General features: G+C 37.0%; 1 protein-coding gene across 1 annotated transcript in view; it reads right to left on the bottom strand.

The window, feature by feature from the left end:
* gpc3 (glypican 3) overlaps positions 1–17,457 on the bottom strand; it is a 106,465-nt gene that overhangs the window by 17,271 nt on the left and 71,737 nt on the right. The window lies entirely within an intron of this gene.

The following is a 17,457-nucleotide window of genomic DNA, read 5'->3' as shown; positions in this document are numbered from 1 at the left end:
CAGAGGGAAATCCAGCAGCAGTGGGGCTTTACAAAGTGACAGCTACTGAACCTCCTTTCCACTGGGTACAAACTGTTCCACTGAATGTAAGCGAACGTAAAACAAGTGCTCTTTTTTCCCACCCCTCGACTTTCAGGGCCGAATAGATTGCTAATGCATGTGGCCCTCTCTTCTCTTGGGGCTTTTCCAGTAAGCAAGTATACCACAAATGTTCTACTATTTCCCTGTGTTTGATTTTTGGTGAGAAACTTTTTTTAATGCATCCGGCTCTCTCTTGTTTAAGCCACGGGTTTGCGTGTGCCACATGTGCCAGAGGCCTCAAAGCGAGTAGCACTAAATTCCATCTCAAAAATGGTTGCCTGGATACAGTGAGAGCCACGCTGTCCCGCAGAACAAATGAAACTAAAGGCAAGTGGTCATAAAGACGGCGCATGAGTGGTGGTTACGGGATTTTAAAACAAACCCCCAATAAAGTAGGCTGAGCTGGAAATAAGATGAAAAAAGAAAAACTTCCCTTGCTTGGTGCCTTGTTTGACGTGAGGTTTGTGGAGAACAGGATACGCTGACAGAGACCGTGAACTTCCCCTCACCCACTAACACGTGCACACATACACACACAAACACACACACAAACATACCGCACCCTACTGCGGTGGTATGGAATGGTTGCACAGAAAGTGACGTATTGCTTCAGGCAGCTGGGTCTCAAGAAACACCGCAAGAGGAAAAACCACCTTTAATTCAGAATTCATTAAAAGCATTCTCTTGTACACACACACTCACACACACACACACACACACACACACACACACACACACAAGAAATGATGCCACAAGACACGATGCAAAAGAAATCATCTGAGAAAACAAATAAATGAAAACATCTGAAAAATCAAGAACATGCCTTATATATTAGAAACAAAATCAAGCCCCCTCCCCCCTTTCTCTTCATGGTTTGTAGGCAAAAGCCACACAGATCCTCAGGAATGTTGCGGAGCTGAACAACATGAAACATGCAATCAGTGTGTCTGCAATCCTCCTCTCCCATAGCACCAAGTCACAATGGAAAATGGAGAGAAATGGGTCCACTCAAAGGCCAGCATATTGTAGATTGTTGGACCCACTAAGGAGAGTCCACTACACAGCAGTGTTAACACTGAACTGCCAATTCTAATAGTGCTTTGCTATTATCAGCATACCTAAACCTTTAATGTCAGGCTTTCTGTTATTCAAACTTGCAGCCTTCAAAGACTACCGGCTCCCTAATCTTCCGGACATTTTCTACCTCATTTTCTTTGCCGACTTTAGAATTTTTTTTCTGTTCTTCACTGTGCTGGTGTTTTAAATTCTCATTAGTATTAGTTATTAGCTATTAGTGTGTGACTCCCCCTTTTCTTGTGTCTCACTTGTGTAATTTCTCACGAATTATACTATTGCCTCAGTCTTCCCACAATTTCCACTCCAGCCTGCACTTGCAGGAAATTACTACTCATGTATGTGTAACATGGGCTTAGCACAATACACATGACTGATGTTCTGATGTTCTGATGGTGTGCACTGATAACTTTGCCATTGAAAAGTCAGCTTTGTTTGCAGAAACTCCCTGTCCTAATATCCACCTGATTTCCTCTTTGAAGTTATCACTTTTCTATCAGTAAACGTAACCACTCCCAAATTTAGCAGTTCATTTCCCTCTTCAGCTAATAATCCAAGTGTCTCCACCTCAACCGTAACTCCTGTTTACAGTAACATCTGCAGTGAGAGCCCTTGTTCTCTAGCAAGAGTAGACTTGTTTTTTTTCCTGCCATCTTTTGTAACCACAACACACAGCATGGAGGCGGTGAGCGAGAGACAGGATGATGTTAAGGGGCACGGGTGATGGACCCCAGAGGGAGCCCAGATAATGCGTGTGGTTTGGCCCCATGCGTCATCCCGCAGCATGTTATTCTGTGTGTGAGGATGCCTTCTCTTAATAAAACCATGACCCCTGTGTTTGGTTGTAGATGAAGGACTGAAGAAAGCTAGTTTCCTCTGCACAGACCTTTTGATAAGTATCAAGCGGTGCACATCCTCTTTCTGGACATGTGTGGACATGTGAAGACATGTAAAGTCTCGTACAGCCTGTAGACTGGAGCTAAGAGACAGTGAAGTTATGACTCCTGCCAAGAGCCGTGTCTAAACAGCTTACATACTGTACCACTGTATGCTTTAATTAAAAGCGGTTAATGAGCACTCAGATCTTTCCAGGACACATCAGCGTAAACCTAGTGTATTCCATTTAAGCAAAAGAAGCTGAATAACCAAATAAGATTAGTGCATAAATGTGTATTTAATTCTATTTTAATCTTAATTTCCTTACAAGGACATAATTATTAATGCATTGAATTAATGAAATACACACATTTACAATGGGTCACCTTTAAGCTCGTATGTGTTTATTTTTCAAATAAAAGGTGCAGAACCAGTCAAATGTAACTACAAGGTCAAAACTGTCAGAAAGTCCTGTTTCTGTGTTACCAAAATATAGAAACATGCCTCCACGCACAAGATCAGCGTAAGTGTTTAAGGAGGTTAAGGATGTCGGAGAGGCTCAGAAAAATGAGACATATTTACAAGATGGATGTTGTAAAGGTTTTCATGGTAGCATCCTTAGATAAATGATCAGGAAGTAACATAACCACTTCTATTGTACTTTATTGTACTTAATGTTAATAAAAAATTGTTAAATGTGATAAAAGGACGTAAACTCACTTTGCAATATGTTAGTCTGTTTCTGTTTTGCATCTGTATTAAAAGCAGCCAAGTCATAGATTTCTTCTTTAGCATCAGTAATTGTGAACTACAGTGAGTGAGAGAGAGAGAGAGAGAGAGAGAGAGAGAGAGAGAGAGAGAGATTCTGCTCCACTGGGCATTTTAAACTGGGTGTGTGCCACTTTTACAATGAATTACTATGCTCTAACCACAGTTTTCTAGGTCATGTTAAAATCTAAAACATGTTTTCAAGATCCTGATATTTCTCTTTGCTTCCCCTCCAGCCTGAACCAGTGACACATTTTCAGCTTAAGAAGTTAGAATTTGTATGCAAATATATGCATATTGCTTTCTTTCTTTCTTTCTTTTAAAAAATTTACAAAAAAAGAAAATACGGTTGTATATTTAAAAATATACATTATAATATACTTCAACCAAAACCGATTACAAATAAAAACCCATGCAGTTTGTGAAACAAGAAGCTGCAATAGAAAAGGTCAACTTCTGATGTTCTGGTTGCTAAATCTGATTAGAGCCTTCAAACAGAGAAGCCCCTGAGTTCAAAATATTAGCACGACAATACCAAAAGTCATGTGGTCTAAATGCACAAAAAAAAGTAGATTTAAATATGGATGTTACTAAGAGATTCATGGCAGGACTGAATCATCGTTATGGATATTTATTTTTGTTTTAGTAAAGGCATTAACAAGACAAACTTGAATGAGTGTATTTGTCCAGTATATTATTGATATAGTTGAAGAATAATGACATCAAGACATTATAACCTGGCTAATATGTGACAAATACCGTAGCAGCAATATCCGAAGCAATGATAACAGTTACACTCTTTTTGTAGTGTGGTGATATAAGTAGTTGATCATTCAAAAGACCAAACCTCTCTGATTTTACCAATTTGAAACCTCACAATAACTACACAGCACACACTTTAATTCATCATCCTGTCTATTGGCAGAGACAGGGCTATAAGCTTAATGTACACTATGCTGGAAATTATTCCAAACATTTAGAGGAACCTGGGTAGAAAAAATGAGTCATCATTGATATCTCCCATAACAACCTTTTTACAATCTGTATTCTTTAACCTTTTGAAAAGAGGAGCTTGCTCTTTTTTGTTTACTTGATAATAGGATAGCATTTCACTAACAATAAAAACACTGTCTTATAAACAGATAGATATAGAGAGAATGGCTGTTTATAGCTACTATAATATAACAAGTAACAAATATTAGATAACTAGCTAGACTAAACTCAAAAGCACAATGTGTCATTCATTAATAAATAAAATTAAGGTATAAAAGGAATAAAACCCATTTTGATGTGCTGTTATAGAAAAATATCCACCCAGGCCACATTACACCATTCCGCTCTGAATTATATTATAATATCACAACCTGCTGTGTTTGATTCATTACACTTTTATTACATCTGAAATTGATTATGTTCTTGATTAACTGAATGACATGACTATGTCAGAAACAAGGGTGTATATTTTTGCACCACTTTTCAAACTTCAGACTTATCACTGATACCCAGTGACACTAAGCAGTCCTTTCACACTCTCCATGTATGAGATCCTACTCTCTCGTCTTCTTTCCCATTGTAACGATGGAGGCTGGGGTTGAGAGGCCCCCATAACAAAAGGGAAGAAAGGCGGAGGGGTACATGACCTTCGCAAATAGACCCTCTGATGACCTGGTGCAGACAGGAAACAGGAAGTGGGACCTCTGACCTTACCGAGAGGTTCACATTGTGCTTCCTGGAGTGAAAATTGCTGACGGAGGTCCGTGTGAGCGCTGCAGGACTCAGATGAGCCATGAGAACGAACCAGTGCAGCCGAACTCTCCCAGGCAGCCCAGGGGAGGCTCCGATTACACTGCAGTGTGAGAAAGAATGCAAGAACGCTGCCACCTGTAGGCTTCTTTCTCTCTCAGGCCTATAGAAGAAGAAATGACCTGAGATGTCTATGGCATATGAATAAAGAGGCAATTGCACTCGGAACACACTTGAAAACAAGAGAATTGTGCAGGATGAAAATGAATGTATTTCCTTAATGAGCCCATCTATCCATTTGCTCAAGATAACTTACAAGCTGCAGGCTCTTCACACCTCCTTCTTGTGTGACTGCTAAGATATGATTTCCATTTGCATTACTATACATACTGTTTAATATGGACCCTAATATGATAAATATATATGCTATACTATCTGTAACAATTATGCTGATCTTAGTATTATAATGCCTGTGGGAATGAGAATGTTGCCCTGGCCTTGACATCTATGAATGTATTATAATTTACTTCGAGTCAGCTCCCCTACTGCATCCTTGCCGGGGGGCTGATGTCGACCTACAGTGGGGTAATTGGAGTCTGCCAGGGGGATTAAGTAGAAGATGGGAGGTAAAAGGTGGAAGAGGAGGGGTGGCTCAGCTTTGGGTTTCCGGGCTAAGGGCCTAGAAATGGAGCAAGAGTGGGAGGACAGAAGAGGTTCAGCCTCATTAGCAGCCAACTAATTGGGAGGAAAAGACCTCTCACATTCTCCACCTAAACTCCTAGCCAGCAGGGGAGAGAGTGACAGATAGAAGTATGAGAAGAGGATGAATAAGAAGGAGGACAAGAATGTGAGATTGAGTTGTACAGCAGATGTATTGAGAGGAAGAGAACGAGACTGGTAAAACAAAGCGAGGGGACTCAGGGGAAGAAAAGTGAAAATAAATGAGAGGCATAATTCATGAGAGACAAACAGTGAAGAGCTGAGGAGAGGAAAAAAAATGAAGAGCTGGGTTAGCATGGGGAAAGAATATTGTGGGAAAAATATACAGATTTCCACCTATTGAATATAAAAAGGCACCTATACAGAGAGAAGTGACTGAAGCATGAACAAATGATAAAGGGATGCAGGGAGAGAAGGAGAAGTTTTCATTTCAGTGTTGAACATAACCCCATGCTGCACCTCTGTTTATATGGAGGATCTAAAGCTCAGCTTTTACATCAAGTAACACACTTCACTGGAGAAACTCTCATGCTTGTACACCATCATATATCATGATATAAAGGTCGACAACTACCTCTTCCAAGTGTAACACCAGACTTGAGCAAGTGGTCTATTTAGCTGAGAAGTTCATACACTGTGAACCATCAGGGCAGTGAAAATTGCTGTTGACACCAAACATCCAAGCAACCATCTCTTTGTCAAGCTGCCATTACAGAGCTGCTACATCAATTGCTATCGCAACTATGTACCACAGCAGCACTGTATCTTTCCAGATGCTATCCAGTTTATCAAATTCCTCAGTCCACAACAACACAGACTAAAACACTCTTGTTTTGCATTAAAGTTTGTACACACTGAATTCTTTTTTTTTTCCTTTTTCACATCCTGTCATTGTATCATAATAATAACAAATACTGTTGCAATGGTTATTATCAATGTCTGTCCACTGTACACATGGTGTCTACTCTTACTGCACTGTATGTTTGGTGTATGGTTTATTGTAGCACACTCGCACCAAACCAACATTTCTTTCAGATTTTAATTATTAAGTACAGTTCCCTGTCAGAACACATGCTCATCTGCCCTTTTCTAAATGCATTTACTGGCAAATAGAATTGCGTTTTTTTTTTCCCCTTAAAAAATATATTTTTATTGATCTTATAGACTTTGTTTCTGATGTTATAAATGATTTACAAAAAAAAGTGGTGTAACAAAAAATGTCATCAGGCATTAAATCCTTATTATGCCACAGCCATTTCTGACTAGGGATCCAAACGAGGCATGCTCTTTGGGTAGGGGAAATTTCGATCTCCGCTTTCAATAGAAAGTTTTAAAAAACAATATATTCTGATAACTATGCTTAGTTTCAGACCATTCTTTGCACTTATATCACAGAAAAGCCAGGAAAAAATCAGGAAAACAATTCTGCTAGTCTGGATCTAAAATGTAATAATATCAATGGCTTGTACCATTAAACAAAGACTTAAATAATGAACATTTTGAAGGCTAGTAATTAAATAAAGCAGCAAAATTAAAATGGTGAAAATGAATCAGTGAGTAGAGGTAAAAAGGAACAGGCAATTTAGAAGAACAGCTTTAGTTTAGTGCAAATGCAGTTCTTCTAAATTATTTTCTTTCTTTTTCACATTTTGGTTTAAATAATTTTTCTTTCATAGAGAAGTAATTTAAACCAAAATGTAAAAAAGAAAGAAAATAATGTTAAAATTAAAACATTGTAAAATCAAACTGTATGTCTAAATGATAACAAACATGAATTCATCTGAGAAAGTATATTTAGTTCAAAGCCTTATGCAATATCATAAGCACATATTGTGGAAGTGACATATTTTTAGTTTTTGCCAGGTTGATCCCGGACTATATACTATGCAAGGAGTAAAAAATAATTACAATGTTCTCTGTTCAGAAGCATAAAATTAAGTACGACTGACCAGCAAATCAGAGGAAAACGATCTAGAGTAAAAAAAGTAAAATAAAAAAGTACTTCTCAGTGTTCTTTGCCCAACCCTGTGCATGCTTTGTGTGTGTATGTGTGTGTATATATGTGTGTGTGTGTGTGTGTGTGTGCGCGCACACTGAAAAGAGAAAAATAGAAGAGGGACAACAAGAACAAGACTGTGGTGTGTCATATAACAAAGGAGATGAGAACAGAAAGACACATGGGAGGGAATAGGGAAAAAAAAGAAACAAGAAAAAGAAAAGGGAGTCAACATGGATAGAGATATAGAAATATAATAAGGGAGAGTGGCACAGAGGACAAATTAAGAAGTCCAGATGAAGAGAGAGTGAAAAGAAACAGAAATGCCGGGATAGAGTACAAGATGGGAAGAATGCAGATGTAATTGTACGTTCCTTGCCTCTATTAAATGCAAAAAAACACAAAATCCGTTTTTAATTTCAAATCCTATTGACACGCCTGGTGCCTCTTCACCTTTTCAGCCAAGCTCGAACTTCTTCTCAAAGTTTAGTTAGGGAATCAAAGGGTAATCAGATAATTGCAGCATTTTAATGTGAACTGCGGTGCTTGCTGGGACAGAGGCTGCCCTCTGCAGTAATCCTATACTCTGGGAATTTCAACAGATGGTTTCAATGAAGGTAGAGACAGCAAGACATGTTACACAAATATTAAAATCTAATTCAACAATCAGCGTAAGTGAAACTACACGCATTGCAACAGAGATCACAGATCACATAAGCACATGACGACAATCCGCAAGCTTTTCTCCCTTTTCTCCCCCGAGTGCCTGCAAGCAATGTGCTTATATAAACAAAAAACACAAGGAGAAATCTTGTACAAATGAAAAGAAAATCCTTCTCCAGCACTCAAAACACATTCCGCTGCCTAAAGTACAACAGTGAGCTTCCTTCATGGCCTGACTGCATGCAGCAGATCTATGATTATGTGACACTCTTTGTGTTGTAGCACAGCATCACCACCAATGCTGCCCACACGTGGGCTATATTTATATTAGAGCTGTCATAATAATAACGCATTAACGCAAATTCATTTTAACGGCACTAATTTTATTAACGCAGCACGCATTTCTGTTTGACCATTTTTATTGAATTTATCAATAAACATTTATTCACAAAGTCCTTTTTCTTTACTCAGATATAAAAATAAATAAATAAATAAACTCCACAGAAAAATAATTTTTAATCACTAAACATTTGTCTCAAATCAAGCACCAAGATTTGCCATGATGCACACATCCGGCAATTAAAACCATCCGTGTGGAAACATAGCAAAAGTTCTGTTTGGTGTCCTGATTATTTACATAATTTAAAACAGCATAATTGCTTTAAAACATTTACAAGAATATTTTGTCTTTATGCTCTATGTTATAATAATAATAAAAATAATATATAATAATATAATATAATAATAATAATAATAATAAACATACATTTGCATAAAGCATCCGTATTTGTCCTTGCCCATGTTGATTAGTATTAAAACCTTGAAAATTATTAATTTAAGCTACATTTTAAACAGATAAAAATGTACAGTTAAGTTGCGATTAATCATAAGTTAACTCATGACAATCATGCGATTAATCACAATTTAATATTTTAAATGATTGACAGCCCTAATATATATATATATATATATATATATATATATATATATATATATATATATATATATATATATATATATATATTCTTAATAGGTTTAATGTATTTTGTTGCAAGAATTTCAGGTACAAAAGTTTATGGTTAAAGCTGAGGAACAGAGGGGGGAGAGAGCAGTTCACAACCCCCAAAAAAATCTAAGAAGGAAAAAACTAATGAAAAACCAAAAGCTATTCTCTCCCAAATTCTTACCGTAATTCCTTAATTTTGTGTGGCTGCTAGCTAATAACATTCCATTTGAAGTTATATATATATATATATATATATATATATATATAACCCTACTCTAGATCACACACATACACTCACACACACACACACACACACATACACAGTAAACCCCCAACCACCCAGCAATTGAAGAATTAATTAATGAATTAATTGATACCTTCTTCTGTAGTAAATGCTTTACTAATGTGTATAGATGAGTTGATACACACACTGGAATTTAGAACTCAGGCATAAGTACCAATTTCCACACTAACAGGCGTTTAGAGTTAAATTTCAAGTTGAAATTTCTTATAATTATTTTTTTTCGATTTTTGTGGCAACTGCTGCTATGCACCAGGTTCTGTGAAATAGTTGTGATGGAAGTCACCTAGCAAAATTCTGGCAATACACTAAACTCCTAATATATTTTTAATCCAGTGGTTGCTATATTTTCTTTTATAGACCATGGTATTTCAGTCTGTTTACTGTCAGGTAGCAGAGATGGTCGCAGAGACAAGTAAAATTCTTTAATTCTTCAAGGCAAGACAACATTCAGAAACCAATTAAGAAATAAAGATCATAACCAAATAAATCATCATAGACAGCAAACTTTTGTGTGTAAGGAGACAAGACTATTCTGGGCAATGCTTCTCACTGAATGCGTGCTTGAGTGTGCTTTTTGTTTTCAGGTGTGTGTGTGTGTGTGTGTGTGTGTGTGTGTGTCTACACGTGATTAAACCCAGGTGTGATCACTAATCAGGAAAACTTTTGCATGTGTGCTGGGAGTTGGAGTCCTTGGTGGCCATGTTTGTAGGCTGTAACGTCTCTTGGAAGGTGAAACTGAATGTGCTGACGTGATTTTTTCTTTCTTTCATATTGTCCCTTGCTTTTGTTACATTATATTACAATTGACAGCGAAAAAGATCTGCTTCTTCAGTCTGCATTTTCTCTCCCCAAAGTTTTTTGTGGGTTAAAAGCAAGTGCTGTTGAGAACTATATCTAGCAATCAAGCAACTTTAGAGATTTGAACCGCATGAAGTTCACTTTTTAATCAGAATGGACTGGCTGAAATTAAATACTCAAAGGTATTTTCCTGCTTTGCACTGGATGTTCCCTGCATGGACACTGGAACACTGCAGCTCTGGCTAATTCAGTATGGATTAAATCAGTTACTGATGATAAATGAAATCAAAGAATCTAAATGTATCCACTTAAACATCTTCAACCACATATCAAATATTGACATACCTTTGAAAATGTACTTTTTTTTTTTACAGTTTGTGAACTCTCTAAACACGACTGTGACAGCATGTAATGGAAACCACAGATTGACTGTTTGTTTGCTTAGTCTTTTTTCATCCTGACAACATCTGATTTGTGCTATTTTGAGTAAATGAGACATAATCACAGTACCCAGCACTTGTTTTGAAACCTGCTTTGATGTCGGCACAAAATTATCACGTGATGACCTAAGTGTCCCTTAAAATTTCTGATTTCTTTCATTGTTGATTGGTTTTGGCTGATTTGGCGATTTACTGTTGCCCAAAAACAGATTTAATACATTTCTGACCTACATGAATTCAAATTTTTAAAGATTTAGAGTGCATTCATTGCATAGTTAATAACAATTTACCCCATTACGGTGGTACAAAAACTGAGCACGCACAAGCACATGGTGTGGGCCATATAAACATGTGTGTAACATTAAGTCCACAAACACATCTTTCTAATTCCTGAGCACCATTAAACAGCTGATAGTGACTTTCATACGTGGTATGCATTAATACCTTCCAATAATATTTTCAGTGTGAATTGTCCACAGCAAACTTCAACATCAGTGAAGAAAAGTTTTAGCTCCACATGCAGATAAGCGCTCATACGTTCTTTGAGTACTTGCCGACATGAAATATCTTCAGCACAAAGTCATTTTATTTCCCTGGTTTATGGACGCGTGTTCATTTAAAGCTTGGCCCAACTCAGACATTACATCAGCCGCGTTTAGGCGTGAGAAAGCTGATCCCAGAGGATCGGAGAAGGCTAAAGTTTTCTATTTTCTAATTCTATAAAATGTTTCTGGGTGTTTTGCACAGTCTCCACTGTTAGAGCATCAGGAGAAGTGTTAATCTAAAACCATACACTCTACACCTCCCTGCCATTGAGGTCTACAACTGCTAGACACCAACAAGCCATTAGAGAAAAGCCAGTCATGCTAAATGTCTGAAACACCGTCTCTAAAGTTGGGGGAGAAATTTAACTGTTCCATAAAAATGACTCGGCCAACACCCAGTTGTTTTATATTTATAGAGGCATATCAATGTTCAGGGTTTCACACAGATCTGTAATATACATAGATCAGGGAACTGTAGACTGGGTGGGGGCTGTCATGTACTAGTATTTTTTCAATATATATTTAAACAAATATTGCATGTATAACATATAGGTGTCTCACCCACAGTTTCTTATCTCAGCTTTTTCTTTCTCTCTCTAAACCCCAAACTCTCAGCTTGAATCTGTCCAATATCTTCTTTAAGAAAGTTATCTTATCTGATAATGTATTTTAAAATTCTTGTAATCTATCTTCCCATGGGTGCAACATCCAGGCCTCCAGATATAGTTAAGAGGAAAAAACAAAACAAAAAACACCTAACTGTAAGAAATCATTGCTGTCAATCAATAGTTACCCACTGACTGGCAGATGGATGGATGGATGGATGTATAGATAGATATGTTGCGCTTCCTTTAGGAGCATAGCGGTATTTTGGGAATAGCCTGGCACTGCATTTTTCGCTATTACTGCGTGTGTCAAAGTTTCTTTGACTAACCCGTAACGCTGTTGCCAAGAATAATAAAAATGCACGAGTTTTGGAAACCTGTCTGTGCTTATATGATTTCTGTTGCAACTGAGTTACAACTCGAGCTCTCCCTTGACTCAGACTCAATGCGTTACAACGGCTTGTATCTAAACAGTAGCCTACCAAGTAAGTCATTGTTCACTGTCTTCCACCTTCCTTTCACAACTATTTCTCTCGAGAGTTTATCTTTTGGCATCGTCGTGCGTTTAAAAAAAAACGTTTTTTCTCCCGATGCTGTGAAGCTCAGAACACAGGTGAGGTGCGTTTTTTTGTTTCAGTTCCGAAATTTCATTGGTCTAATGTTATGGGTTTCAGTTTTTTGGCTTGAAGTTTGTGAAACCGGGAAAAACCCAGGAAGTAGTAGCGGCTTATAGTCCGAAAAATACGGTAGTTGGTTAGTACAGGTACACAGCAATGAAACGCAGTTTAGCATCTACCAGAAGTGCAAACAGTAGCAATTGTGCCAATTGACAAGTACAGATCAATACGTAACTATATGTAGTATACTATATATATATATATATATATATATATATATATATATATATATATATATATATATATATATATATATATAGTACAGACCAAAAGTTTGGACACACCTTCTCATTCAAAGAGTTTTCTTTATTTTCATGACTATGAAAATTGTAGAGTCACACTGAAGGCATCAAGGGCTATTTGACCAAGAAGGAGAGTGATGGGGTGCTGCGCCAGATGACCTGGCCTCCACAGTCACCGGACCTGAACCCAATCGAGATGGTTTAGGGGTGAGCTGGACCGCAGAGTGAAGGCAAAAGGGCCAACAAGTGCCAAGCATCTCTCGGGGAACTCCTTTAAGACTGTTGGAAGACCATTTCAGGTGACTACCTCTTGAAGCTCATCAAGAGAATGCCAAGAGTGTGCAAAGCAGTAATTAAAGCAAAAGGTGGCTACTTTGAAGAACCTAGAATATGACATTTTTCAGTTGTTTCACACTTTTTTGTTATGTATATAATTCCATATATAATTCCACGTGTTAATTCATAGTTTTGATGCCTTCAGTGTGAATCTACAATTTTCATAGTCATGAAAATAAAGAAAACTTTGTGTCCAAACTTTTGGTCTGTACTGTATATATATATATATATATATATATATATATATATATATATATATATATATATATATATATAAAATCATATATGACATAACTTATTACTACTAATAATTCTTGATTTTACTGATGAAATTGTATTTTTAAAAAGGAGCCCCACTCCACAGTAAAGAGCCATTTTTATAAGCTTTGTGAGGTGTATTGTAAATGATCGAATAGTGCAATGTGGTGTGTTATCCATTATATTGTTCAACACTATATTACGTGACCATGTTGCTGTTTTTAAAATAAACATTACTTTTTTTTCCAGAGGTCTGCACTTTTTGTTAATGTGAGTTGGAAATCCTCATGTGCACCACTATTGCACAGAATGCAGCAGATTGTTACGGTTAATTACAGTGAGTAGCTTGCATTTAAATGTAAATAAAGAGTCCAGGGAAATAACCTACACTTAGATTCATGGTGAAACTATTCATGGTGGATAGTTTAACAAGGGCTAATTAAATAATTTGGTGTGTGTGGTTGATTATTTCATTTAAAGATGCCATCTGGCCTGCTTGCTTTTTTCAGTTTAAAAGGAGACAATTTGTCTTGGAGTCCTGAGGGTTCAGAAAGGCTTTTTTGCCATTTTGATTGTAATCTGGCATGTTTCTAAGATATGTTGTTTTGCTCAGGTCCTGTATCAGATGTGATTTGATTTTAGGGTGATTTGAAGTGATTGACCCATTGACCCATGTGACAACTTGCCCCAGAGGACAAATGAACCTCACCCAACCCCTGGAATTTCCACACCTCTCTGCTTAGATCTGCCTTTCCTTCAATTTTAAACAAGAGCACAATGTTAATCTACTTTGACATGCCTGTTGAGAACAAGGCCACAAGAAGCTTCTCTGTTTTTGTTATCAAAACACTTGGACCACCAGTTTAAGTTTTTTTTTTTTTCCTTTATTTTTTTTTTTACAAATGACCCAATTGATAAAACTTTATCAGTTGCTGAAGTTATTCATCGGAGAACCTACAAATTACTTTGGTAAAATCATCAACTTTTTGACTACACTTCTCACTCAAGTAAAAAGTAGCCATTAAAACAACCTATTTTAGTCTCACGCTGGTAACCAGACCTCACATCATATTAACATATTAATACAAATGTATTTCAAATTGTGTTATCTAATGAATGTATCCCGACTGAACAACCTCCATATACAATGTCTTAAAACAGCATGCAATGAGAAAAAAAAATATTGGTCCAAATAGATAAAAAATAAAGTAACAAGCCTAGGTTGAAAATGTAAGAAGTAGAGAGCACAGATATTTTCATAAAAAATGTAATGAGAGAAAGTAAAAAGTGGTCCAAAAAATTACTGTACTGTACTGTAAGTACTGGTACCAGATAAATTTACTTAAGTAACGAAGTATTTGTACTTCATTACTTCCTAATATATATATATATATATATATATATATATATATATATATATATATATATATATATATATATATATACACACACACACACACACACACACTCATTTCTATTACTGATTTTCACTTGCTGCGTTTGTGTCACTACTATTTAAAATTAGATACAAGTGATATTGATTTTTCTGAATGGATTATAAGTAAAATGTAATATAGCTGGGTAGACATTTAAAGATATATAGTGGGAAACACTTGATATAGTAGTAAAGACACATACAAATGAGGGTCTGAAATGATCAATCAGTTCAAGCTTCCTTAGCTGAGGGAGCTCACCTCTGCTCTTACATTAAACAGACTCCAGTCTGGGAAGCTCATAGACAACATGTGCTGTCTGTAGAGATCGCTGAGCAGACCTCCTGACTGTAGAATAACTAATGGAGACCTGCTTTACTCGGGGAAAAAAATGCACACAGGCCTCAGGAGAGACAAACTGTGGCAGATTAAAGTTATCAGATAAAGCTTACAGAACAGTCACACCGGATGTTAACTTAATGCCTGTATGAACAGCAATGTTGAAATCTAGCAAAATAAGCCGTATTGTTTGTCTTAAGAAAACAGAATAAAGACATCTGGCCCTATTCTGCAGTGTTTGTGTGGTTGCTGTTATAACTTGTTTAAATCTGACTCACTTGGGACAGTGTAATGAGGGTAGCTTGTGTTACATGTAGTGTGGTCTTTCATGCTTGTTGGTGTTTTTGTGACCGAACACCACAGCGCTGTCTGTAATGTACTCTTACAATACAATGTACAGTACATACATACACTGTACTCTACATACAATAGCGTAATTTCTAACCAGCCCTCTGTACTTTTTACAAAAATATACTAAGTGCTTTCTGCTTGTGTGTGTGCTTATAAATGTAACAGATGTATTTGCTAAATACAAAAACCCAGTTTCCTCCAAAAGCAGACACGTTTACCTTAAGGTTGTCAGTAAAACTGATCTGCCCTCATGCCTGCATACAGCTGATCCATGATCATATGATGAATGTGTGTGTTTGCTTGGCAATTTGTGGTTCTACCAGCATGTCTTGAATGTCAATCTGCATTAATCTAGCACTCATTCTCAAGCCAACACCAGGCTATCTGCTTCACATAGAGAAAGGGAAAGAATAAGGCTGCTGGCATGAGGTAATGCAGTACAGTCATTGAGAAAATGACGGCTTTTCCCAGAGGAGGAGTGAACCTACCCCAGACCCCTGGACTTCCCCCACCTCCTGCTCAGTTTTGCCTCTCCATCCTGTTTAAACAAGAGGACCATGTTAATCCACTCAGACATGCCTGGTGAGTGCAGAGCTGCAATGCGCTTCTCTACTTTTCTTTCTCAGACACATACATAAACTATCTTGCACACATAAACCCATCACACAGACCAGCACATATACATGTCCATAAACTTCATGTCTCACTTGATGACATATGAAACACAGCAAAGCAGTAGTTCTCTCTCTCTCTCTCTCTCTCTCTCTCTCTCTCTCTCTCTCGCTCACACACACACACACACACACACACACACACACACACACACACACACACACACAAAGGAAGCAGGCGTAATCCTGACTTATGGCTCTGTACACCAAGGTTTCAACACCACATAACTTTTGCTATGACCAAGCAGACACAACCAAGTCACCTCGCGGCTCTCTTGTGATGACCTGAGGCACCACCCCCCACTTTTAGGATTCCTTTAACTGCAACTGCTAACCTAAATATATACTGATTAACTAAAAGAAAATTAACAAACAAAAAGTACAATGTACTACTTTTCAGTACTTGGTTTTATTTTGTATGCTTGTTTTTTATGTCTTGTATACCTTAGTGGTTTGCAAAGGATAACAAATGTTATATTTTTTTAATAAATGACACAATTCTTGTTCACCACTATAGAACGTCCATAAAGCTTGGGTCTTTGGGACATAGCAGATTTCTCACCAGCTTGACAAGCTGTGGTTTTTGTCTCAGTAACTTCATGAGAGAGAAAAAAAGTGAAGGACTGAGTACATCTAGCCACTAAAATGTAACCAATACAGGACCTACTCATACTTCTTTACTTCAACTTTAGTGAAAAAGTAAAGTATAGTCAGTACAAGTTTTTGGAAACATGTGTATCTGTACTTCTACTTGAATGAAGGATGTGTGTACTTTACATCTCTGATGACTGACAACAGAACTACTTAACAGAAAGAAAAAGATCTACGCTTCAAAAACGCCCCCTAGAGGCATTCCAGTGAAAGCTGAGGTATGTTTCATTTTGTTCCTTTTTTATCGCACAAGAGTTTTTACTGTTGCTCGAAAAGCATCAATATTACAACTGCTTCTACTTAATTATTTTAATTATTATTATCTGTTAATAGATAACAAAAAACACTGTTTCCTCATTAAGTTTCAATTATTGTACATTTACCATATTAAATGTTTAAATAATTGAGAATGAAAACCTAAATAACACAGTCTGGAAAATGCTTATTACTGCTGTGTCAAAAATGTATTATATCGTGACTCAACTTCACAATATCTTGAATTAAGATTCTGTGTTTCATTACAATTCAATTATTAAGGTATCATAGTTATATTAATTGTCCCAAACCAAAACTCAAGCATAAGCAATGCACACATGACACACAATTTTTGGTGAAAAAACAAAACAAAACTGATTTGGGGGTGGAAAAGTTTAGTTATGTCAAACAATAACTTACAGTCTGTGTGATCTGTGTAAAGCAGTTTTTACATTGCAAACATTTTAACAAGCCTTGCTTTATAATCACATCCACACACACACACAGAAAAAAAGCTGATGTCTCGACCACCTGTTGTATTGTCAAGGGACCAAAGCAGGCAGTCTCCAGCATTGGTTTGTTTTGAGGATGCCTGCAGACCCTTATGGCTGGGTTCCTCATGACA

This window comes from Silurus meridionalis, chromosome 5, assembly GCF_014805685.1.
Source record: "Silurus meridionalis isolate SWU-2019-XX chromosome 5, ASM1480568v1, whole genome shotgun sequence".
NCBI classification, from domain to species: domain Eukaryota; kingdom Metazoa; phylum Chordata; class Actinopteri; order Siluriformes; family Siluridae; genus Silurus; species Silurus meridionalis.
This window is presented reverse-complemented; position numbering and strand designations above follow the sequence as displayed.